At 38.9% G+C, this 24,930-nt stretch overlaps 1 long non-coding RNA gene across 2 annotated transcripts; it reads right to left on the bottom strand.

The window, feature by feature from the left end:
* Window positions 1-1,293: 1,293 nt before the first annotated feature.
* Window positions 1,294-4,700, bottom strand: LOC137247873 (uncharacterized). 2 transcript variants are annotated; one of them, XR_010951921.1, is made up of 4 exons: window positions 4,477-4,700; window positions 3,877-4,082; window positions 3,573-3,804; window positions 1,294-1,779 (listed from the first exon to the last, which is right to left on the bottom strand). It is a non-coding gene; the product is annotated as an uncharacterized lncRNA (long non-coding RNA). The 2 variants fall into 2 exon arrangements; XR_010951920.1 differs by lacking the exon at window positions 4,477-4,700 and having other exon boundaries at window positions 3,877-4,469.
* Between the last annotated feature and the right edge of the window lie 20,230 nt (window positions 4,701-24,930).

Here is a 24,930-nt window from a genome sequence, read left to right as displayed (position 1 = left end):
GGATTGAAAATACCCTTCTCATATATTAATGTACAGTCATATCCACATGTAACCGGATAGAAATTCACATAATACATAATTAAATTTATATGACATAACGGAGCTACAAAACTGTAACATGAAAATTAATTGTGTAATTAGTTCGACTCAACGTTTAGTATGAAATCTAATACAAATAAATTAAACATGTTATAAAAACTTAATAATCACATGAATAAAATAAATTATCACATATGGTACCAGCTGGATTATTTAATAAATCAACACTACCCATGAGTAACCACAAAAATGAGCAGTTATGAATACATACATATGCATTATTCACATGGTCAAACTTAATGTGACATTAAATTTTTTAATTCATCTACATAAAGTGACTAAATTAATTTAACAAATCAACACGACACATGATGACTATATTAATATTTTTTACAATGGGAGGATGCCTGAGGTTGCTGGCTTGGGCATGATGGGGGTACCACTTGCTGGATGGGACTGAAATAGTGTAATTATGATGCATACATAAAAAGATAATTCAGGATGAATTGCAAATTTTGAAAAAGCACATGTCAACAAGCCATATATTTAGCAATTATAAGGAGAAAATTTGTGCTACAGGTTTTTACTTTGCGACATATGTTAGTTGCTTATGCACGTCTAAATGTTGCAAGTATATTACCCTTATACGTTTGTTAACCTGGCGATTTAAGAGGCAATTTAAAAGTCCTCTTGCCATTTATTGGAATTGGAACTTTCAATTCCCAAAACTGGAAAAAAAAAGAGTTCAGAATTGCCTCGTTGAGCGAATGAAAAAAAAAGCGAGAAAAAAGAGCTAAAGGAAAAGGGTCAATTCATAAGTCATAAAAAAAGTCTGATCTAATGTTTACATGCGCATTGCGCAATCTTTTCTGATTTGCGCATAATTTTTTTCGGGCAGCATCATTCCCCTACAAGACAGGTACCCGTTGCCTAATCGATTACTTAATCGTCACCAATGACTTGTTCACCAATTATCGTCTTAATGACTTTTACATTGCTGTCGTGAAAAAGGTAACGCATGCGCTCTCTCAAAATAGTGTACGTGTGACTTGCTTTCTCGCTCCTACCTATTGTGTTTTCGACATTTCTTCTCGCTCGATGTTATTCACATTTTTAAGTTACTTCATTAGGTATGTTTTCGTTATCGCTAACGAAAACATACGCAACAACAACAACACGGGTAACTGGCCTATCGGTTACCCGTATCGGTTACCTTCTGTCAAATCGCTTTTTTCATGAATGAAACGCGTCCTTTATGTTCAGATAATATTTAATTATAAATAATTCATATATACAATGTTTTTTTTACAATTTAAATTATTTCCTTATTACTCTAGTGAACTTTACATATGTGTATATTGATATGTACAAGTTAATTAAGTACAATAACGTCTATTAATAGCTGTGCCCTTTCTGAAACTTTCGAAGCTCAGTGATGATGCTCAATTTTTCCTGCGCTGGTGGTGTTATTCAACATCAGTTTGCAGAGCCATATGAGTTTTGTAGGGATAATACCGGAAGCCCCAATTCGTGCTATAAAAGTCGATTTACAGGTGATATTGATCCTTTGGTCTTGACCCTTTCCCATAGTATGCGTGTTAGCGCTTTATCTGTGGTACTAAAAAGGCGGGGGGATAGTTGTCGCAGTTTTATTATAATTTGAGCAAATTTATGTTCTTCCTTCAGCTACAGCTGGAATATTTGGATATTGCTATGCGCACATCGTCAAAAACAAATTACCTAGAATGAGAAAGAAACTAATATCAGTAAGGATAGATTAAAGTTTTTAATATATTTAACCCGAAAAGTGTTCTATAAATAGGGCTCCACAATTAGCTCTTTTCTGAGAGGCCAAAGTCACAAGGGACTCAAGGAGATTTCAGATAACTAGAAAAAGGGGTACCCGAAGATACTTCGCTGTTGCATTCATAGAGAACACAACATTATAACAAGGGATAATTGATTGATGTTACGAAGGAAATTAGACGTGCTACAAAAACAAACAAATGCAGATAACTGTTTAATTCAACAACAACAACAACAACTGTTTAATTCATTATCCGAAGTTCTTGTATGGACGTGCAGTATGAAAAGTGCAAAGTACTGCTAAAACTGATTTCCCCGAGTAACCCGGGAACGAATTGTTGTGACTACGCCTATCCTTCTTTAGCAGCAGGGTCTAGAACCAGATCCCTGTTGGACAGGAAAATAAACGTTTGGTTATCTCCAAGTTGATCATATTCTATTACAGAATATACTCGTTTGCTGCATCCGACCAGTACATCCAGCGGATTAGGGGATCAGAATATACCCGCGGTAGGTATGCCTGTCGTAAGAGGCGATTAAAATACCAGATTCAAGGGGCTGTGTAGCGCAACCCTTCAGTTTGCCAGCGCAATATATAGCTTCTCCAAACCCAATTGTCAACCTCACCTATCCGCGGCGAATCCTGTTTCACTACCAGACACGGCTCTGGCGACCCCAAGCTCCTCATGGAACTTGGGGGTGGAGAGGGGGAATGGCCTGAAGGTTTAATGTGGCCACATAAATCGTTCCCGAGATGGTCGGGCTAGCACCTTAATGGTGCTGTGGTACCGGAGCGTACCGGATCTGTATCCGGCAAAGGACCATCACATCGATAACACTCCCCAAAGCCTTCGGGGAGCAACCTTATCGCTACAACAACAATAACAACAACAGTACATCCAATTTTCCCAGGTTTTCTGGGCTCAGCAAGGGTATCCTCCTGAATGGTGCATTTGTTGCACGCTGCTGCCAGGCCGCTCACCGAACAACACAAGACACGACGGAACTTTCCTTGGGACATCCAAGGTCACTAACGCTTCTCATGGCTCCAGCGGGTTAGGGGGCTTAGAGTATACCCGCGGTAGGCATGCCTGCGTAAGAGGCGATTAAAATACCAAATTGGTTCAGGGGCTGTGTAGCGCAATCCGTTCAATGGGTTGCCAGCGCAATATATAGCTTCTCCAACCCAATTGTGAACCTCACCTACCCGTGGCGAATCCTGTTTCTTTAACAGCCGAGGCTCTGGCGACCCCATGTTCCTTATGGATCTACATTTGAAGGCGCTTAGTTAGCTGACATCGCTTACTTAAACGGTTGATTCTAAAGTAAAAACCAGAACAATATATAGGTTAGGTTGAACTGGCGGGTTCATGGCGACCTCACATAGACTGAATGAGTCCGTAGTGTTACCAGAAGTTTGTTTTAACGGCCAAGCTAAAAACCCTATCAACAACCAGGTAAGTAAGGTGTTGATGTCCTCTCTTAACGCAATGTAATGACAACTGCGATGCAGGGAAAATGACAAAAATCTTGCAAATCTACTGATAATAATTAATTATTGCCTCCCCTTCTATGCAGTTCTATGCATACATACATACTCTCCAAACGCTAATTAAAAAAATTAATTGGTTTTCTCATGAACTTCGAACTCTGTCGTATTTGAATTCTTCAGTTGATTATCAACAAAAGCCTGACAAATTATTTAATATGGTAGCCAATTTACTTACCCTTTCTGGTGCGATGATTCCTGGACAATCGGGCCTGACTAGACGCGATTTTTTTTTGCCTTAAGAGAGCGTGCTTAACGCGAACCATATCATGTTATGGCACACCTTTGGTGATGCAAAAAATCAAAGCCATTTCTGCTTCTAATGCTTCTAGGATAGCAGCAGCAGCTCCCGGTGGCGCCACATAAATACCAGTTGCATGCCGATCAGTTGCCTTTTTTGCTCCGGCTACCTATTCAATTTTAATTCACATTACATTATCTACTAATGCAATTTTTAATCACTACAAATCAATATAAATTACCGAAGCAAATACTGGCAAACCAAGATGCGTAGTTCCACCCTTTTTTAGGGAAATACATCCAACCAGTTTGGTACCGTATTCCAAAGCATGTTGCTTGTAAAGTACCTTGTATCCTTGGCAAATGACACGTGAATCTGCATTTAATTGTAGATTTCCTCTGATTTTGCCATATTCTGAGCTGAATCGCAACCCGGCGTAGATGCTATCTATTAGAATAATATAACATTTTTTTATTATTTAAAAATGCCCATATGTACGTATGAATGAAAATTAGAAAGTAAATAATGTTGTTGTTGTAGCGATAAGGACACTCCCCGTTATCGACTTTGTTGGTCCTTTGCCGGATGCAGATCGGGTACGTTCCGGGAACCATTAAGGTACTAGCCCGACCATATCGGGAGCGATTTAGTTGACATGAAACCGTGTAGGCCATTCCGTCGATTCTATACAACTTAATATGGTAACGATTTAAAAGACGGTGCACCACCTAATTTTTATCAAAAATTATCAAACGTGGAATCAGAAGACGCGCCTCGAGCTCCGTTTTTATTATTATTTGATATTTTTAAATTGGCGGTGTACCGTCTTGTAAAACGTTACCCTTAATATTATTTTGGGCGAAGGCCGCCAACGCAAAAAGATGGTCTCTGCAACAAAATTTTTAATTTCCGTCACATGTCACAACTAAAATTAACTTAATGTTATTTTGGGCGAAGGCCGCCAACGCAAAAAGGTGTTCTCTGCAACAAAATTTTAAATTTCCGTCACATGTCACAACTAAAAGCACAAGATATTTTTCGTTGTAAACAAATATATATTTTTTTGCGTTTTAATGTTTTCCGGAATAATTAATGAACTGTCATTTCGATGACAGCATGAAACGTCGATGTGTTAGTGGAGAGCGAAAAAAGCTTTGAATGGGTGAGTGAACTGGTTACCTTCGTCTTGTAGGGTCGTTGCCTTAAGGGCCTTATAACCATAAAACCATAACCAGATAAAACAGCTGATCGAAGCTACCTTATGGAAATCAATGTAATCGATTAATGGTGCCATACCATAACGCTAACGCCATAACCATACCATAGCCAACCAATTGGTTTTTGGTTTCTCGCCATATCCATAACCTAAAAATATTTGAGTTGGTGAATTTTATAACTTTTTGTAGATTTTATTCATTGTTTTGGAAACGTTATGACTAAGAGACTTATTTTTTGTGGAATTATTTTTAATATTTTGCGTTTTCTTCATTTTTATGAATTTTTCGGTTAAGGCACCATTGATCGATCACATTGGAGATGGTTATGGATATGGCCTGTCGTATTTATTCCTATTACATACTTCGCAATTTCTTGAATATTGTTTAAATTGCTTGTACATTTCGAGCCAATAGTACTGATCTTTGATTTGTTTTAAGTTTTCTCTATAATTGCGGTGTGTGCGATTATGAGTTTGTTCTATAATAGCCGCTTGGTCTGCCGATTAGTAATATCATTAGGGAAAGATCTACAATGTATAAATTTTGTCGATGGGTAAGTTTCTCTTAAGACATGTTTAATTCCATAAAGCACCTCTGGTGTGCAGTAAATTGCGGTAACCAATTTTGGATTCAAATATTCTGTCAAAACCGAAGGAATATTTTCAGGTTAATCATATTCGATCAAAAAGCGTTTGTTATTAAATGGTAATATGGTTTCTAAGGCTGTAATTCTAGCACCCTTATCAATAAGGATTTGCTGTTTGAAATGATTTAATGGTTTTTTTGTTGCAGCAATTTGGTATTCATCCCCACTTCCTGCAGAATGTTGTGTATTAGTTAAAGAGTCGCTTGAGTTACTTTCATCATTTTCCGACTCTGTTACATTATTTAAAATTTGCCAGGATAAAGCATCTGCAACCACATTTATTGCACCTGGTTTATAAATAATTTTTGGGGAAAACTCCTCAATAAATGCCCTCCATCTTTTCATTTTGATATTTGAATTTCTTTCAGAAATTGTAAATGATAATGGTTGATGGTCGGTGTGAATCTCCAAATCTCTCACCGAATAAAGGTAATTTCGTAAATTCTTCAATGCCCACACAATGGCAAATAATTCCTTTTCATTTGTCGTATAGTTTTTTTCAGTCGTGGTTAATGTTTTTGAAATAAAAGTCACTGGTCGCCACCTCTTGAGATAACACAGCTCCTACGGCTACATTTGATGCATCTGTTGTTAGAACAAATTTTTTTGTAAAATCTGGTTGTATCAATTCTGCTGACACAACAATCCCTTTAGGTTTTCGCAAGCAGCTTTTGCCTCTTGGTGTAGATTGACAATAGTTTTTTTTATTTATATTGGGAGATTTTACAATTTTCCCCTTGTAAATATTTTGTAATTGGTTTTGCTATTTTAGCATAACCTATAAATTTCCTATAATATCCCGTTAAACTTAAAATCCTCTAACCTGACGTAGAGCTCTTGGTATTGGATAATTTTTTATTGCTTCTATTTTCTTTGGATCGGTTTTAATGACCTTATGAGGTACAATGTATCCCAGAAACTCAACCCCTTGCTCGATAAACCTAAACTTTTCTAGAGATATTTTCATATGGGCCTTTTTCAGTACTTCTATTACCAATTCTAAATGTTTCAAATGATCCTACAAATTACGTGAATATACTATAATGTCATCAATGTAGACATGACAAACCTTCCCGATATATTCATGCAAAATATTATTCATAGTCCGTTGGAATATGCTGGGAGCGTTGCGAAGGCCAAAGGGCATCCGCACATACTCATACTTCCCGTTATTAACGGAGAACGTTTTTTCAATACCCTCTTCTCTCATTATTATTTGATGAAATCCAGATTCGAGATCTATCGTTGAAAAATATTTTGATTCCCCCAAATTTGAAAGTATGATCTCTGGATTCGGCATCGGATAAATCAATCACTAAGCGTAACTTATGACTTCCATCCTTATTAATTCCCTTTTTTGGAACTACCCAACATGGAGAGTTAAATGGACTCTTACTTTCCCTTATAATCCCCTTCTGCAATAGACTTTGGACTTCTTCATTAACAAAACCATTAACAGACATTGGATATGGATATTGTTTGGACCAAATGGGTCTTTCCTCATCCATGCGAATTTCTGCTCTGACATATGTGTTGAATGGTAAATCCAAATCAACATCTACATGTTCTTTTTTTATAACATCAATTATCTTCTGACGAAGATTCTTTATATTGCCCTATTTTGGGCTTATTTTATTATTTGGAATTTTGCTGGTACATTCTTCAGCTGGCGCTGTGAAACGTTCTTGTTCCACATTTGTTCTATTTTTTATATTATCTGTACTATTGCCGGTATTACCGTCGACTGGCGCTGTGGAACATTTTTGTTCCACAAAGTTCACTTTATCAACCTCACTTTCTTTTTCACAACTGTGCTTCATAGCACTCCTTTCCCCAAATTCATAAATTTGTCCAATTCTATTAACAATTAACTTCTGGTTTTCCAGATCCACTAAAGCGTTATCTTTTCGCAATAAATTATAACCTATAAGAAGATCTGACTCCAAGTTATCAATTTCGTAAAAAATCTCCTTAACACCAAACAGATGAATTTCGTGGTAAAATCTAATTATTGTACAACCATTAATGGTTTTTATCCTCTTATAAATATCCAATTCTTTTAGATTCCTATAAATTCCCTCCCTAATGTAACAGGATGTTGCACCTGTATCTACTAAACTTTCAAAATCTTTTTTATAGCTTGGTCATACAGATATATATATGGCAAGCTTTTTTTTGGCCTAAAAAATGGCCTTCATTAATATTATTTACTCGTTGTACTTTTTCTTGTGGTTGTGCAGTGACTTGCGCACCACCAACTCTTTTATTAAAATTGTTGTGTTTGCGAATTGTTTCTAACTCCCTGTGGCATATATCTATTACTAGGCCTATTCTCAATTTGCAGGGATGGATCTACATCCATTGGCTCTGGACTAGAGTTGGGTCATTTCGTTCTGAACTTGTTCAATTGACCGGGTCTCTCAACTGAACAAGTGAACTAGATCTTCGATTTCTGTTCTTTTTGTTCTTTTAGTTCATTTGTTCTTTTAGTTCGTTTTATCTAATGTTATTCTTTCTCTCTTCTCGTTCGCGAACATTGTAAATTCATACATACATACGCAGAAATTCACAGTGAGCACGAATGTCGATGATGACAATTACACTAAAGATATGTGTGGTCATCTTTGTGTGACACTGCTACAAAAATATATGTATGGACTATTTATGAAAAACATGTTTTATAAGAAACTAATCATTACATTTATTAAACTTGAATATATACATATATTACCTTATTTATTCATTACTCATTTAAATATACCTACACAAAGCATTGCTGCATACACACCCCCATCTATACTTGTTGGCTTTTTTCGCGGGTGCGAGCAGCATTGATCAAATTTGCTTGAAAAAAAAAGAACAGATGAACAAAAAGAACAACTTGTTCGTTCATCAGAAAAAGAACGAAAGATTCGAATCTCTGAAATGAACGAAAAAGCACAACTCTACTCTGGACGGGTTTTTTTATCGTCGCCGAATATTGGACTATTTTTCTGCGGGTACCTCAAATTATTCTGAAACTCCTGACTTCTCCGATTATTATAAGGAAGTCTGTGGGGAGATGAATTAAAACTTTTCTGCGGGTGGCTTTGCGAATATTGCAAAGCAAATTGTGACCTCATTTGATTGGCATTTAACTCTTGAGCCTTGGCAAGGGCATTTGGCAAATCCTTCGGTGCCAAGGTAAACAATATTTGATCTAATGGGTGATTAAGCCCAGTTATAAAGGTCCGCAGAGCAGTGGCTCTGTTTGTAGAGTTTAACTCTTTAGCTATGGGTGAGCTTGTCCCATGAGTCATTATGGTCTTATTTATGAGAAGCGTCAACTTCTCGTTAACCTCATTATAGAAACCTATCAGGGTTTTCGATCCCTGTCTTAGGACACTCATCTCCTGTTCGTTTATATGACTTGGCTTTTTGTCAGCAAAGTCCAGACGACTTAAAATTGCGTCGAAATTCAAAACTGTTCCGTGATTGGTCAGTACATCATTGGCCCCACGGGTAATTTTATTCCTTAAAATTGTTAACGCCGCGAAATATTTCCTACTTCCCCTTGTGTACAAGGACATGGAATTATTGGCTGCTTCGCGCCAACTTACATAATTATTTATCTTACCCCCAAACTCAGACAAAGATTTGATAACGTCTAAAGGTTCGTCACAATTTATATTTGAATCTATTTGTTCGGGTACAAACTCGGTCACAGCATCGCCTGTATCTGTCGCCTCATTTGCTCTACTTCCGTTCGTAATGATGCGGTACTGGCGGCAATCAATCTAGATATTACATCCATATTAGTGGTACTATTATTACTATTTAATGACATTTTTGTCAAATCTTCTATCAAAGAATCCAGGTCTATATACCGTTTTCAAATCTTCTTTCACAATCTTTCAGCACTTCATATAAATTTTATTTTTTAATTTTGCTTTATCTCTTCTTGTTTTGCTTTCACTTTTATAATCTTCTAATTTATATGTACATACATATAATTATTTATACATACTATGTATTAACATATACCTTAACTATTTTATTCATTAGCTTACGCTTCTTCGTCTTCGGATTCTCGTCCTTCTATTTGATCCTTGTTCGCTTTGTGGATGAATGCTGCTGTTCATATGTTGGTGGTTCTTTCACTTTCTGGAGTTACGTACTTCGCGTGTTTAGTTTTCTTGTAAGCTGACAAATATTTGTGTTTGCTTTAATTTTAGAGTGTTTTTTTTCCTTTTCTCTCCTTTTTAGAGATACTTGTTTTATTTTAATTTTTACAGTGTTTTCTTGTTTTCTTTTCTCTCCTTTTTAGAGATACTTGTTTTATTTTAATTTTTACAGTGTTTTTTTTCCTTTTCTCTCCTTTTTAGATATACTTGTTTTATTTTAATTTTTACAGTGTTTTTTTTTTACTCCGGAGGACACGCAACGTTTTTACAGGCTATCACTGCGTGGCTCCTGGCAGAATCGCCAATTAAAGTTTATGTTGGGTAAATTGAGTTTTCAAAAAACTCTTGCACTTTATTTGAATGCCGCTCAAACACTGACTAAGCTTTACATTTTACTCTTATTTATAACTTACAAATAGTTTACAATAGGCATATTGAATAGGATGTTTATCTTAATACGATACTGTTACGAATATTAGCAAAACTCTAAGCCGATGCTAAGCAGTGACGTAAATTCACACCAATAATTCAATCGTTATGTATCTACATAAACGAAACAATAATTGCGTCTTCACATTTGTACCATGTATGTATACGAACAGCTAAGAGTCAATGCACAAACACATGCATATATCTTATCTGAGTTGTCACAAGAGAGGGCAATAATTTGTGCAAGTATTACTCAAATGAGAAATTATACATCTGTAGTTGTAGCTGAGAAATTTATAACTAAGTAAAATTCTGGAAGCGCCTAGAAGATGTCACGAAGAAATCACAGAGTATAAAAGCATCAGCAGTAGGGGCGCTATGGGCAAGTTTCGATTCAGACGCTATCTAGCGAGCAATAGCAATATTATTTTGGATAGTAGAGTTTCATTTGAGCTATCAATCAGTTTGGTTATTAAGCAAGCTATTCGGTGCAAAGTTTGAGTGTTATTGTGAAGTACTTTAATAAGGGCCATTTTGCATTATTAAATATTGGAGTTATTTATTCAGCAGTTTAGTGACTCGAACTCAGCAGAAGATTGCAAATAAAGGGAATTGCAAGTAAATTCGTTACAATTGGTGTCAGAAGAGGAATTGTTGAATAAATTCCGAAGATTGGGAATACAACTTGGACATGGCAAAGTTCAGTGAATTGAAAATCCAGCAACTGAAAAAGGAGTTGGAGAACCGTGGATTAAATACAACCGGCAATAAGACCGAACTTCAAGCACGGCTACGAGAGGTAATGGAGTCGCAAGGAATTGATGTGGACAAGTTTGTCTTTTATCCTGATGGGGACGAAACAACAACAAAAATTGAAGAGAAAAACGAAACATCGCAGACAGTTACGAGCACAGACTTGAACATGATATTGGCTGCAATAACTGCTCAAACATCGATAGTGGCATCTCAGCTGGAATTAACATCCAAGATGGAAGCACAGGAGGCACGTATTTCATCGCAAATGTCATCTCAGCTGGAATCGCAGGAGACACGTTGTCGCAGAACGTCTCATCTACCCTATACCACAATACGCTCACACGCTCTATAATCTATTGCGATCTATCATTTGCATTCTTACATTCCATCATTCGCTTTATGTGGTATCAACGTACCTATACATACATGAACATAGCACGTATACATTTATAATTCATTTGAAGTTTACTCATACATTCATATATCAGTTTATGTAAATACATAATTCGCTTATTCTATTATATTCCATTTGTTTCCACAATGTAAAATTGAACTCAGAAAAACATACACATATGTACTTTCCCGTTACTTTAAATTTATGTGAAAATATAATATACAATTTTTGACGCTGTGAGCTTGCTCTGTTTGTACATGACAAATTCGAATTAATCGTTGGTCGGCAACCAGAGAAGACACAGCAAAATAAACCGTTCAGCGTACACGACGCATATCCATTAAAACTGAGTTTTATTGTACGCGTTAAATTTGCTAAATTAAGGACCAACGATTACAATTTTATTTTGCTGTTAAATTATAATTTTATTTGATGTATAAATTCGCCAATTTTATTTTGCTTGTACAATTTATTTGTTTGGTAAAGTATAAGTTCGCCAACTTTATTTTGCTATCTTTGCCAATTTTGCTTGCTTTGGATTCGCCAAGTTTACGCTTTGGATCTTAACAAGTTTGCACACATTTTGCTGAAGTTTGCGGTCGAATTTGTCTTCAAATTACGCAACGCCATACATTTGGTCTTATTGCGTAGTTCGTGTTAAAGTAAACCAATGTTACGTACTCCAAAAAGGAGGAGTCCTCGCCTGAATTACCAATATACCAGCCCAATCACGTTCAAAACTAATTCTGTTCCTTTCCAGGCAATTACAGACGAATCAGGAGAAATTATAAGTGTTTATGTAGCCATGGCAAGTCCCACTCAAATTGACGTTCACACGTCTGTTGCCAACAATGCCGAAGCTGCCGAAGCTTCTGGAAATGCCACGCCGGGTATGCCATCCCACAATGTATTTGATTTCCACGCCATGGAACAACGACTTGCATCGCTTGAAAGCCAATTACAAGCCACGCAGGTACAGCTCAGGGATCGTGACCTACAAAACGAGTCCCTTAGGGCAGCTCTTCAGAGAAGCGGTAGCTCCGCAGTCACATACGCCAGCAGCGTAGTCGAGCAGTCGCTGCCAGCACTGCTTCCGTCAACGCAAGCACCTCTGTTAGCCACGCAGCCGAATTAAAGCCAGCCAATTTCTCACCCTAGTTATGGTACCACGCCGCAGCCAATGATTTATAGTACAGCCAACAATATATATAGCGCATTTCATGTCAACGATGCATTCGTAAGGCATTCGCCGAATTTATATATGCCGCCTTCTAACGCCAACGCACATACGTCGTATTCATCGCAAACAGCCTTTATGCCAAGAAAACTGTTAGACCTACCGGAGTTTAGTGGTCGCCCTGAAGAGTGGCCAATATTTTACACTGCATTTACCGAATCTACGTCAACGTATGGTTACACGAACTTCGACAACAACCAACGTTTACAAAAGTGTTTGAAGGGTGATGCGCGCGAAACTGTGAAGTCTTTATTGATACACCCAAATAATGTAAATTGCATAATAGAGCAATTGAAATGTAGATTCGGTCGTCCAGAGCAGCTCATCCGTAGCCAGCTGATGCAAGTAAGGGAAATTGCGCCAATTCCTGAAAACGCATTAACCAAGTTGATTCCATTCGCGACTAAGTTAAAAAACATTTGTGCCTTCTTGCAATCAGCGAACGCCGACCATCATTTAGCCAATCCGACACTACTCGATGACTTGATCTCCAAACTTCCAATGAGCAAGCGCATTGAATGGGGGAGGTATGCCAACACCATACAGCCGCGCGCCACCACAGTGCATTTCAGCAATTGGGTAAGTTCACTTGCCGATATTATTTGTTCGATACATGATGAAAACCACTTTGTCGCCCGTGATACAAAATACCGAGTACTGCTCCATGTAGATGACAAACAGCCACGGAAGAAATGTCCGATATGCCAGAGCCAACATAAGGCCTATGACTGTAAACGCCTCATTGAAGCTTCCGTGAACGAAAGATGGGCTGAAGTCAAATCCAACCGTTTGTGTTTCGCATGCCTCAATGCAGGTCACACCACGCGTGATTGTAAGCAACGAACAGCTTGTGGTATCGACGGATGCAGCCGCATTCATAACAAGCTCCTTCACGAGAACAAGCCAGCTCAAACAAAAACATCATCGGCATTGTCATCGAAGAAGGCCTCAACGCCTGTTGTAATAAACCAGTCCCGACCAGCAGTGCAAATGAATAGCCACCAGTCTAGCGAAAATGGAGCTGCAGTATTAAGCTGCGCCATCAATACGAAGCAAGATAAGCTCCTCTTCCGTATTCTTCCAGTAACAGTATATGGAGGACAGAAAAAAATCGATACGTATGCTCTTTTGGATGAAGGCTCATCTATCACTATGATCGACAAAGGCCTTGCCGAGCAATTAAATCTACGTGGACAACCACACAGTCTCAACGTCCAATGGTTTGGTGGACATGCCGTACAAGAGCCAACAACCCTAGTAGACCTATACATAAGCGGCGCAAGTGTGAAAAAGAAGTTTAAGATGCGCAACGTTTACGCCGTCGAAAATCTTCAGTTACCAACACAAAGCCTTAGTCACGCCGACCTACTTTGTGATACGAAACATCAGCTTCCTATACAGCCACAGTCTGGCGCTGTAGCAAAGTTGATCATCGGCATAGATAACTGCCATTTGGGAATTGCATCCACGACTATCGCCATGCGAAAGAATGGACCGTACGCCGCCAATACAGAGCTGGGGTGGGTAGTGTTTGGTCCAACTAGCCCACGTCCGCCTGAGCCGTCCATATGTTTACATGTAGATAGAAGCGCGGATGATACACTGCACAACATGGTTGCTAAATTTTTTGAAATTGAAAGTTTTGGTGTACGGGCAACCACGCCAGTTGAATGTAAAGACGATGTTCGAGCAAGAGCCATATTAGAATCTACAACCAGCCGCGTCGATGGAAGATTTCAAACCGGACTAATATGGAAGAAAGACGAAGTTTATTTGCCAAACAGTTACAATATGGCGCTGAAGAGACTGGAAAGCGTTGAAAAACGCATGAGTCGGGACGAAAGTTTTGCTTCGGCATATAAACTTATGATATCCTCATACGTCGAGAAAGGGTATGCCCGTAAGCTGACACCACTCGCTGCCGCTTCGATAACGCCTCGAACCTGGTACTGACCACACTTGCAGTGGTGAACGCGAATAAACCAAACAAGATACGAATAGTTTTTGACGCTGCTGCGGAAGTCAATGGTGTATCCCTAAATCGCCATCTGCTCAAGGGCCCGCAGGAATACAAATCTTTACCGTCAATTCTTTTCCATTTCCGTGAACGTGCAGTGGGCGTGTGCGGTGATATCAAAGAAATGTTTCACCAAGTGCTGATACGTCCAGAAGACAGATGTGCCCAGCGTTTCTTATGGAGAGATGGTGAGAACAAAAATTCGCCAGATATGTATGAGATGTGTGTGATGACATTTGGAGCCACTTGCTCGCCTTGCGCGGCACAATTCGTAAAGACGCGAAATGCGCTTGAATATAATGTCGAATATCCATACGCAGCCCGTGCGGTAAAAGCTATATTAAATTTTCATTATGTGGATGATTTTGTTGACAGCTTCGACACCGAAAATGAAGCTATCGCCGTTGCAACAAAGGTACGAGATATACATTTAAACGCTGGCTTCGAGCTACGGAGTTTTACATCGAGCTCCGCTAAGGTTGTCACCGCTTTGGACGGCGTAGATCAAACAAAAACCATGGGTATAAAAGAAGGTATATTATTAGAAAAGGTGCTTGGGCTTCATTGGCAGCCAAGTATAGATTGTTTTAACTTCGTATTGAAATGTCACAAAGTAAATGCATCTGTTATTAAAGGTGACAGACCACCAACCAAAAGAGAGCTTCTTAGTGTAGTCATGTCAATATTTGATCCACTAGGGTTCATTAGTCACTACGTCATTGGTGCGAAGCTGCTAATGCGCGAAACGTGGCGTAAACAAACGCATTGGGATGAGCCATTGCCTTAAAAGATAATTGAATCGTGGGAAAAATGGCATAAACAATTACCAGCAGTGACAGCATATCACGTTCCACGATTTTACTTTACCATTGGTAAACCAGAGGAATTGCAGCTGCATGTCTTTGTGGACGCCAGCGAGACCGCATTCTCCGCTGTTGCCTACTGGAGAGCAAAAAACCATTACGATGAAATTAGTGTCGCCTTCGTCAGCGCAAATTCCAAATGTGCTCCACTAAAGCCTTCACCGTACCACGCCTAGAACTCCAGGCAGCAGTCCTAGGAACTCGACTTATGCAGACCGTACGTGAAGAACATGAAGTAGTCATTAACCAGTTTTTCCTATGGAGTGACTCAAAAACTGTCATAAACTGGATTCGAAGCAAAACAAGAAGATACAAGCCATTTGTTCAACATAGGATTTCCGAAATCCTAAATGCCACAAATTTAAATAATTGGAAATGGATACCTACAAATGAAAACGTAGCTGATGAAGCTACGCGAGTTAATCACAAAATAACATTTGATCAGAACAGTCGCTGGGTAAAGGGCCCCTCATTTCTACGCCAACCAGAAAGTGAATGGCCCTCTGAAGGCATTGGGGAAATTAACCTTAACCACGTCAATGATGAGCTTCGGCCGCAATATGCATTCAACGTTGTAAGTTGCAAATTTATAAATTTTACTAATTTTTCTTCTCTCACCAGGTTGATAAGAACTACAGCCTGGGTGATCTTGTTTACCAAAATTTGTCGCCGCCAAGTTGAAAAACGAAATAATTGCTATGGTTTAACTGTCAGCGACTTGGAAGCCGCGAAACGTCTATTACATTGCATTGTTCAAAACGAAGCTTTCGGGATGGAAATACAGCAAATTCGTAGTGGGCAAGAAATATCTCGTCAAAGTTCTTTGCTACAGCTCTTGCCATATCTCGACGAAGAAGGGATCTTACGTGTATCAGGGCGCATCGAAGCCGCCAGTTGGTTGCCAGTGAACACGAGACATCCCATAATATTGTCGTCAACACACGTTTTCACGAAATTGGTTATAATGCACCATCATGAGGTCATGGGGCACCAAAACACCGAAGCAACATTATGTGCCGTACGAAACAATTATTGGGTACCACGTCTAAGGAGTATTTTACGTAGCGTTGCCGCTAGTTGCCAAGTCTGCCGCATTCGAAAAACAAACCCTGACTAGACTATTTCGGTCCATTAAACGTCACTGTTCGACGCAGCACTGAAAAAAGGTGGGTGACTCTCTTTACTTGCCTTACTGTAAGAGCGGTTCATTTGGAAATAGCTCATGATCTAAGCACCGACTCTTGTATAGCCGTCATAAGAAATTTCATAAACCGTAGAGGTGTGCCCTTAAGGATCCGATCAGATAACGGGAAAAATTTCGTTGGAGTTAATAACGAAGCAAAACGATTCACCGAAGTCTTCGATTGCGAAAGGGTACAGGGCGAATTATCGAAGCGGGGTGTCGAATGGGTTTTCAACTCGCCGTTTAACCCAGCTGAAGGAGGAGTTTGGGAACGATTGGTGCAATCAGTGAAGAAAGTTTTGCGTCAAACTGTCAAAGAAGTTGCACCAAGAGAACATACCCTTAACTGTTTTTTGATCGAGGCGGAAAACATTGTCAACTCCCGTCCATTAACACATTTGCCCATCGATGCACAGCAAGAACAGCCCTTAACGCCAAACAATTTTTTGTTGCTATCGCCTAACATTGCACAGACGCCTGGAGCAGACGAAGTATTGACTGATACTTGCGCTTTACGACAGCAGTGGTGGATCGCTCGTCAGTTAAGAGATCATTTTTGGAAACGTTGGATAGCAGAATATCTTCCAACACTGACCCGTCGTGTCAAATGGTGCCAAAGAAGAAACCCGATAAGCAAAGGAGGCCTGGTATTCATATGTGATCCCAACGTACCACGAAGGGAATGGTGTCGTGGTATTGTAGAGGAATTGTACCCTGGCCGAGATGGTGAAATAAGGCAAGTTGAGGTGCGAACAGCAACAGGGGTGAAACGCCGAGCAGTGTCCAAGTTAGCCGTTCTGGGCGTGGTCAGAAGTTAGTGAATCGTGGTGATTCACGGGGGTGGGAATGTCGCAGAACGTCTCATCTACCCTATACCACAATACGCTCACACGCTCTATAATCTATTGCGATCTATCATTTGCATTCTTACATTCCATCATTCGCTTTATGTGGTATCAACGTACCTATACATACATGAACATAGCACGTATACATTTATAATTCATTTGAAGTTTACTCATACATTCATATATCAGTTTATGTAAATACATAATTCACTTATTCTATTATATTCCATTTGTTTCCACAATGTAAAATTGAACTCAGAAAAACATACACATATGTACTTTCCCGTTACTTTAAATTCATGTGAAATATAATATACAATTTTTGACGCTGTGAGCTTGCTCTGTTTGTACATGACAAATTCGAATTAATCGTTGGTCGGCAACCAGAGAAGACACAGCAAAATAAACCGTTCAGCGTACACGACGCATATCCATTAAAACTGAGTTTTATTGTACGCGTTAAATTTGCTAAATTAAGGACCAACGATTACACACGTTTAACATCCAAGATGGAAGAACAGAAGACATATATGGCATCCCAACTGGAATCACAGGAGGCACGTATTTCATAAATGACGTCGCAAGTGTCATCTCAACTGGAAGACCAAAAGACATATGGCATCTCAATTGGAAGCGTAAGAGGAAATTTTGGAACAGGTATCATCAAAACTGGAAGCGCAGGATGCAAAAATGGCTCAATTTTAGGCAGAAGTAGATGATTTAAAAGGTCGTATGGAGTAGTTACAACTAAATCGGCCAGCTGTTTCAGCAAGCAATCCAAAGGTAAAAACACCATCCTTTGACGGGTCTGTTCCTTTCCAGGTCTTTAAGCTACAGTTTGAGAAGACCGCAACAGTGAACAACTGGAATGCTGAAGATAAAGTTGCTGCACTCTTCGTAGCATTGAAAGGACCAGCTGCCGAAATCTTACAGACTATTCCAGAGTACGAACGGAACAGCTATGAAACATTGATGGCCGCTGTCGAGAGACGATACGGAAATGAGCATAGGAGACAGATATACCAAATGGAGTTGCTGAACCGATTCCAGAGGCCTGGTTAAACATTGCAAGTGTTTGCGTCGGATATTGAAAGGCTAGCACATTTAGCGAATGCGGACGCACCCGTGGAATACACTGAACGGTTAAAGATTCAGAGCTTTATAAATGGCATACGGGACGTAGAAACAAAGCGAGCTACATACGCAAACCCAAAACCAACATTCGCAGAAACGGTGTCACAAGCTCTGATTCAGGAAACAGCGTCGCTTCTGTGTAAGCCACTTTTCAAAGCACGCCGTGTGGAAGTAGAAAGGCCAGAGTGGGTAGACGCAATATTGGAGGCGCTGAAAGGATCGCAAAAGCGGAGTGAAAAAGTTATCAAATGCTTCAAATGCGGGAAGTCCGGTCACATTGCACGTTATTGCGATCTTGGTCCTAATAGCTCCAACAATGTGAGTGGCCGTAAACGCAAAGCTGAAGGAGATGAACAAGAGCGAGTAAGAGGTAGAGATCGAGAGCTAGATCCAGCTATTGAATGCCCTGTGATATCTGTGTTGCAAATTGGTAGAAAATTGAGCAGTCTTACCGTCAGAGGGAATGTGGATGGTAAAGAATGTGTACTGACTGTAGATACGGGCGCATCTCATTCCTTGATCCGATCTGACTTGGTCAACAGGAGAATAAAACCGTTACCTGGAGCAAGGTTGCGTACGGTCACTGGCGAGTATAACCAAGTTCAGGAAGAAGTGATATGTGAAGTCTTGATTGGAAAGGTCATGGTTCTACACAAATTCGTTGTGGCGAAGATCGTTCAAGAAGTATTATTGTGAGTGGACTTCTTGGTTGACCATAACATCAAGATCGATATGCAGAGAAGGGCAATGCGCTATGAGAACCAGGATATACCACTTAACTTCAAGTTGGAGAAAGGGTTCAGTAGTAATCGAGTAATGGTGGAGAGGACTCGACAAAGGCCACGAAAGTCAAAAGAAAAGGTTGATGGATCGAATGGGCCAAATAAAGCGAAATTAAAAGTACCTGCGAGAAAAAGACCGGCATTGACAAACCCTAATAGACGCACTAAAACGACTGAAAGAATTTTTCAGAAAGAATGCAAGGGTGGTTTCAAGCCAGCGCGAACTACTGTTGTGAAACATCAAGACGATAATGATGATGCAAAGTCAATCTGTCAAGTGCAAGCTCTGCGAATAAGTTCATTGGCTAAACAATAGGGTGCGAGGGAACGATCAAGAATAATGAATAGTAAGATGAAACGCGGGTACAACGAGAACAAAAATTTGGAAGGTTTCTTGGAGGGAGAATTGGTACTGTTAAACAACCCTCACCGGCGGAAAGTTGTTCCAGTCAAATTTCGGTGCAGTTGGGAAGGCCCGTACAAAGTTGTGAAGAAGATCAGTGATACTATCTACCGCATACAAACCACTGGGAAAGCACGGAGTAGAAGAGTGGTACATCTGGAGATGCTAGCGGCGTTTAGATCGGTAGATTTGTCTGATCGGGACGATCAGACTTAGGTGGAGGGCAGTGTTACGAATATTAGCAAAACTAAGGGGTGCTGCTATCTCTAAGCCGATGCTAAGCAGTGACGTAAATTCACATCAATAATTCAATCGTTATGTATCTACATGAACGAAACAATAATTGCGTCTACACATATGTAACATGTATTTATACGAACAGCTAAGAGTCAATGCACAAACACATGCATATATCTTATCTGAGTTGTCACAAGAGAGGGCAATAATTTGTGCAAGTATTACTCAAATGAGAAATTATACATCTGTAGTTGTAGCTGAGAAATTTATAACTAAGTAAAATTCTGGAAGCGCCTAGAAGATGCCACGAAGGAATCACAGAGTATAAAAGCATCAGCGGTAGAGGCGCTATGGGCAAGTTTCGATTCAGACGCTATCTAGCGAGCAATAGCAGTATTATTTTGGATAGTAGAGCTTCATTTGAGCTATCAATCAGTTTGGTTATTAAGCAAGCTATTCGTTGCAAAGTTTGAGTGTTATTGTGAAGTACTTTAATAAGGGCCATTTTGCATTATTAAATATTGGAGTTATTTATTCAGCAGTTTAGTGATTCGAACTCAGCAGAAGATTGCAAATAAAGGGAATTGCAAGTAAATTCGTTACAATACCTTAGTAATTTTACTCCTGGCATTGCATCAGCTGGCTAACGCAATGTCAGTATGTGGGAATGGAATGTTACAACGGATTTCGTAAATAAATCAAATAGCTACGTTTAAAGAATTTGTTTATATTTGCCACCTGATTTGAGTAGAGTCATGTTCCTTAACTTGCACGCTACGAATTTTCAATGCAAATGGCGCTTGTTTCTGATTGTGTGGTGGCCGGGCAAGCGACAATCACCAGAAACGCACACAACTACACGTTGCTATGGTAACCATCAAGCAAATTTTGTGCGTTGCCCGGCAGCTATAGAGGAACCTTTCTATCACTCAACTGAGGGACACAGTTACAACTCATCAAAAAAAGTGCAAACATAAGCGTTACTTTTGGTGCGTTAAAAACGTCGTGCGTTTTTGCTAGAAAACTCTATTGTGACTGACTAAGCAAAAAGAAGCACAAACTTAATCAAGTATTCTAGTATTAATAGGGCCGTTCCATTGGTTTATCGAGCTCTGGCTCAAATCACATTGGATCGATCTGGATCAACTTTATGAGAACTGGCAGCACTAATATAAAACATCTGTTTTGTTGAAAATAAGAAGAAACGTACACAAAATTTTAAGATACTGATAGAATTATTAACATTTAAATAGTTTCGCACGTAAACAAACTATTTATTTTCCTTACATCATCTTCAAGTTGTTTACTCTTTCAATGTTTTTGCTTTTAAATATGGCGAATTCTTTTATGTATACACAAATGTACACATATTTAGTTCAGTGCTACAATGGCTCAACTATATGGTTGGCTCATCTCACCAGCTGATTTTATTTTTTTTCATTTCACTGTAGTAGGGATTGTCAGAAGGAGATGGCAAACTTAAAATGAAACCAACGAATTTACAACATTTTCTTACTACATACAAATGCTGCTAAGTTTTATGTTTTCATTCCATTCCATTCGTCTGACAGCAACACTGATTTTGGCAATGTGAACAAATGTATGTTGTTGCTGTAGAGATGAACCAACCATATAGTTGAGCCATGAGTGCTACCAACTCAAAAGTGGTTAGCTGTCAAAAAATCTACTACAGAAAACGAAACGAACAGAACTGCTATACGGATCAGAAATTGAACCAGATAAATGTCAGGATCCTGACCATTGTTTACTATATAGTTTGGCAGCTTAAGTAGAGGTTATGTTGCGAATAGAGTGGAAGGCAATGGACTAGGCAGTCTAATGTCATATAATGAAGAAATGGTGTTCGGAGATTTATCAAAGTTAAAAAAAAAAAATGATAAACGCTTTAATATAAATAAAACTATTGTTTTAATAACAACAAAAACGCCATATATATTCTGTATACATAAATTTGTAAGGATTATCGCACTTTAAAATTTGAATTAAATAATCTAAAGTTTTTTTTTGAAACTGAGTCGAGAACTGTGCGTGTGAATGTGCGAATTTTCACCGATCAGCTGTTAGTTGCGCTACTTGGTAAAATTTACAATGGTCAGGATCACAACGTTGTTGTTGCATTTGCATGTTAAATTTCTATCCGTATCTCGCTCAAGTCCCAATGGAACGTAACTAATACTTCCCACGAATTTAATTCTTATTTCTATATTTTTACACAAATGATTTGCCGCTTGTGTTTGAGAACTTTAATAGAAGACTATGCCGTTTCGCTGTTTGAATCGTCTCAAGCCGAAGAGAAACTTGTTAAACTCATAGCAAAGTATTTTCAATTGGAGGTAAGTAAACAGGAAGAAGTGATATGTGAAGTCTTGATTGGAAAGGTCATGGTTCTACACAAATTCGTTGTGGCGAAGATCGTTCAAGAAGTATTATTGTGAGTGGACTTCTTGGTTGACCATGACATCAAGATCGATATGCAGAGAAGGGCAATGCGCAATGAGAACCAGGATATACCACTTAACTTCAAGTTGGAGAAAGGGTTCAGTAGTAATCGAGTAATGGTGGAGAGGACTCGACAAAGGCCACGAAAGTCAAAAGAAAAGGTTGATGGATCGAATGGGCCAAATAAAACGAAATTAAAAGTACCTGCGAGAAAAAGACCGGCATTGACAAACCCTAATAGACGCACTAAAACGACTGAAAGAATTTTTCAGAAAGAATGCAAGGGTGGTTTCAAGCCAGCGCGAACTACTGTTGTGAAACATCAAGACGATAATGATGATGCAAAGTCAATCTGTCAAGTGCAAGCTCTGCGAATAAGTTCATTGGCTAAACAATAGGGTGCGAGGGAACGATCAAGAATAATGAATAGTAAGATGAAACGCGGGTACAACGAGAACAAAAATTTGGAAGGTTTCTTGGAGGGAGAATTGGTACTGTTAAACAACCCTCACCGGCGGAAAGTTGTTCCAGTCAAATTTCGGTGCAGTTGGGAAGGCCCGTACAAAGTTGTGAAGAAGATCAGTGATACTATCTACCGCATACAAACCACTGGGAAAGCACGGAGTAGAAGAGTGGTACATCTGGAGATGCTAGCGGCGTTTAGATCGGTAGATTTGTCTGATCGGGACGATCAGACTTAGGTGGAGGGCAGTGTTACGAATATTAGCAAAACTAAGGGGTGCTGCTATCTCTAAGCCGATGCTAAGCAGTGACGTAAATTCACATCAATAATTCAATCGTTATGTATCAACATAAACGAAACAATAATTGCGTCTACACATATGTACCATGTATTTATACGAACAGCTAAGAGTCAATGCACAAACACATGCATATATCTTATCTGAGTTGTCACAAGAGAGGGCAATAATTTGTGCAAGTATTACTCAAATGAGAAATTATACATCTGTAGTTGTAGCTGAGAAATTTATAACTAAGTAAAATTCTGGAAGCGCCTAGAAGATGCCACGAAGGAATCACAGAGTATAAAAGCATCAGCGGTAGAGGCGCTATGGGCAAGTTTCGATTCAGACGCTATCTAGCGAGCAATAGCAGTATTATTTTGGATAGTAGAGCTTCATTTGAGCTATCAATCAGTTTGGTTATTAAGCAAGCTATTCGTTGCAAAGTTTGAGTGTTATTGTGAAGTACTTTAATAAGGGCCATTTTGCATTATTAAATATTGGAGTTATTTATTCAGCAGTTTAGTGATTCGAACTCAGCAGAAGATTGCAAATAAAGGGAATTGCAAGTAAATTCGTTACAATACTTTAGTAATTTTACTCCTGGCATTGCATCAGCTGACTAACGCAATGTCAGTATGTGGGAATGGAATGTTACAACGGATTTCGTAAATAAATCAAATAGCTACGTTTAAAGAATTTGTTTATATTTGCCACCTGATTTGAGTAGAGTCATGTTCCTTAACTTGCACGCTACGAATTTTCAATGCAAATGGCGCTTGTTTCTGATTGTGTGGTGGCCGGGCAAGCGACAATCACCAGAAACGCACACAACTACACGTTGCTATGGTAACCATCAAGCAAATTTTGTGCGTTGCCCGGCAGCTATAGAGGAACCTTTCTATCACTCAACTGAGGGACACAGTTACAACTCATCAAAAAAAGTGCAAACATAAGCGTTACTTTTGGTGCGTTAAAAACGTCGTGCGTTTTTGCTAGAAAACTCTATTGTGACTGACTAAGCAAAAAGAAGCACAAACTTAATCAAGTATTCTAGTATTAATAGGGCCGTTCCATTGGTTTATCGAGCTCTGGCTCTGGCTCAAATCTCATTGGATCGATCTGGATCAACTTTATGAGAACTGGCAGCACTAATATAAAACATCTGTTTTGTTGAAAATAAGAAGAAACGTACACAAAATTTTAAGATACTGATAGAATTATTAACATTTAAATAGTTTCGCACGTAAGCAAACTATTTATTTTCCTTACATCATCTTCAAGTTGTTTACTCTTTCAATGTTTTTGCTTTTAAATATGGCGAATTCTTTTATGTATACACAAATGTACACATATTTAGTTCAGTGCTACAATGGCTCAACTATATGGTTGGCTCATCTCACCAGCTGATTTTATTTTTTTCATTTCACTGTAGTAGGGATTGTCAGAAGGAGATGGCAAACTTAAAATGAAACCAACGAATTTACAACATTTTCTTACTACATACAAATGCTGCTAAGTTTTATGTTTTCATTCCATTCCATTCGTCTGACAGCAACACTGATTTTGGCAATGTGAACAAATGTATGTTGTTGCTGTAGAGATGAACCAACCATATAGTTGAGCCATGAGTGCTACCAACTCAAAAGTGGTTAGCTGTCAAAAAATCTACTACAGAAAACGAAACGAACAGAACTGCTATACGGATCAGAAATTGAACCAGATAAATGTCAGGATCCTGACCATTGTTTACTATATAGTTTGGCAGCTTAAGTAGAGGTTA

This window comes from Eurosta solidaginis, chromosome 4 (genome assembly GCF_040869045.1).
Source record: "Eurosta solidaginis isolate ZX-2024a chromosome 4, ASM4086904v1, whole genome shotgun sequence".
In the NCBI taxonomy this organism is placed as follows: Eukaryota; Metazoa; Arthropoda; class Insecta; order Diptera; family Tephritidae; genus Eurosta; species Eurosta solidaginis.
The sequence above is the reverse complement of the archived record's forward strand: the minus strand, read 5'-3'. Positions and strand labels throughout refer to the sequence as shown.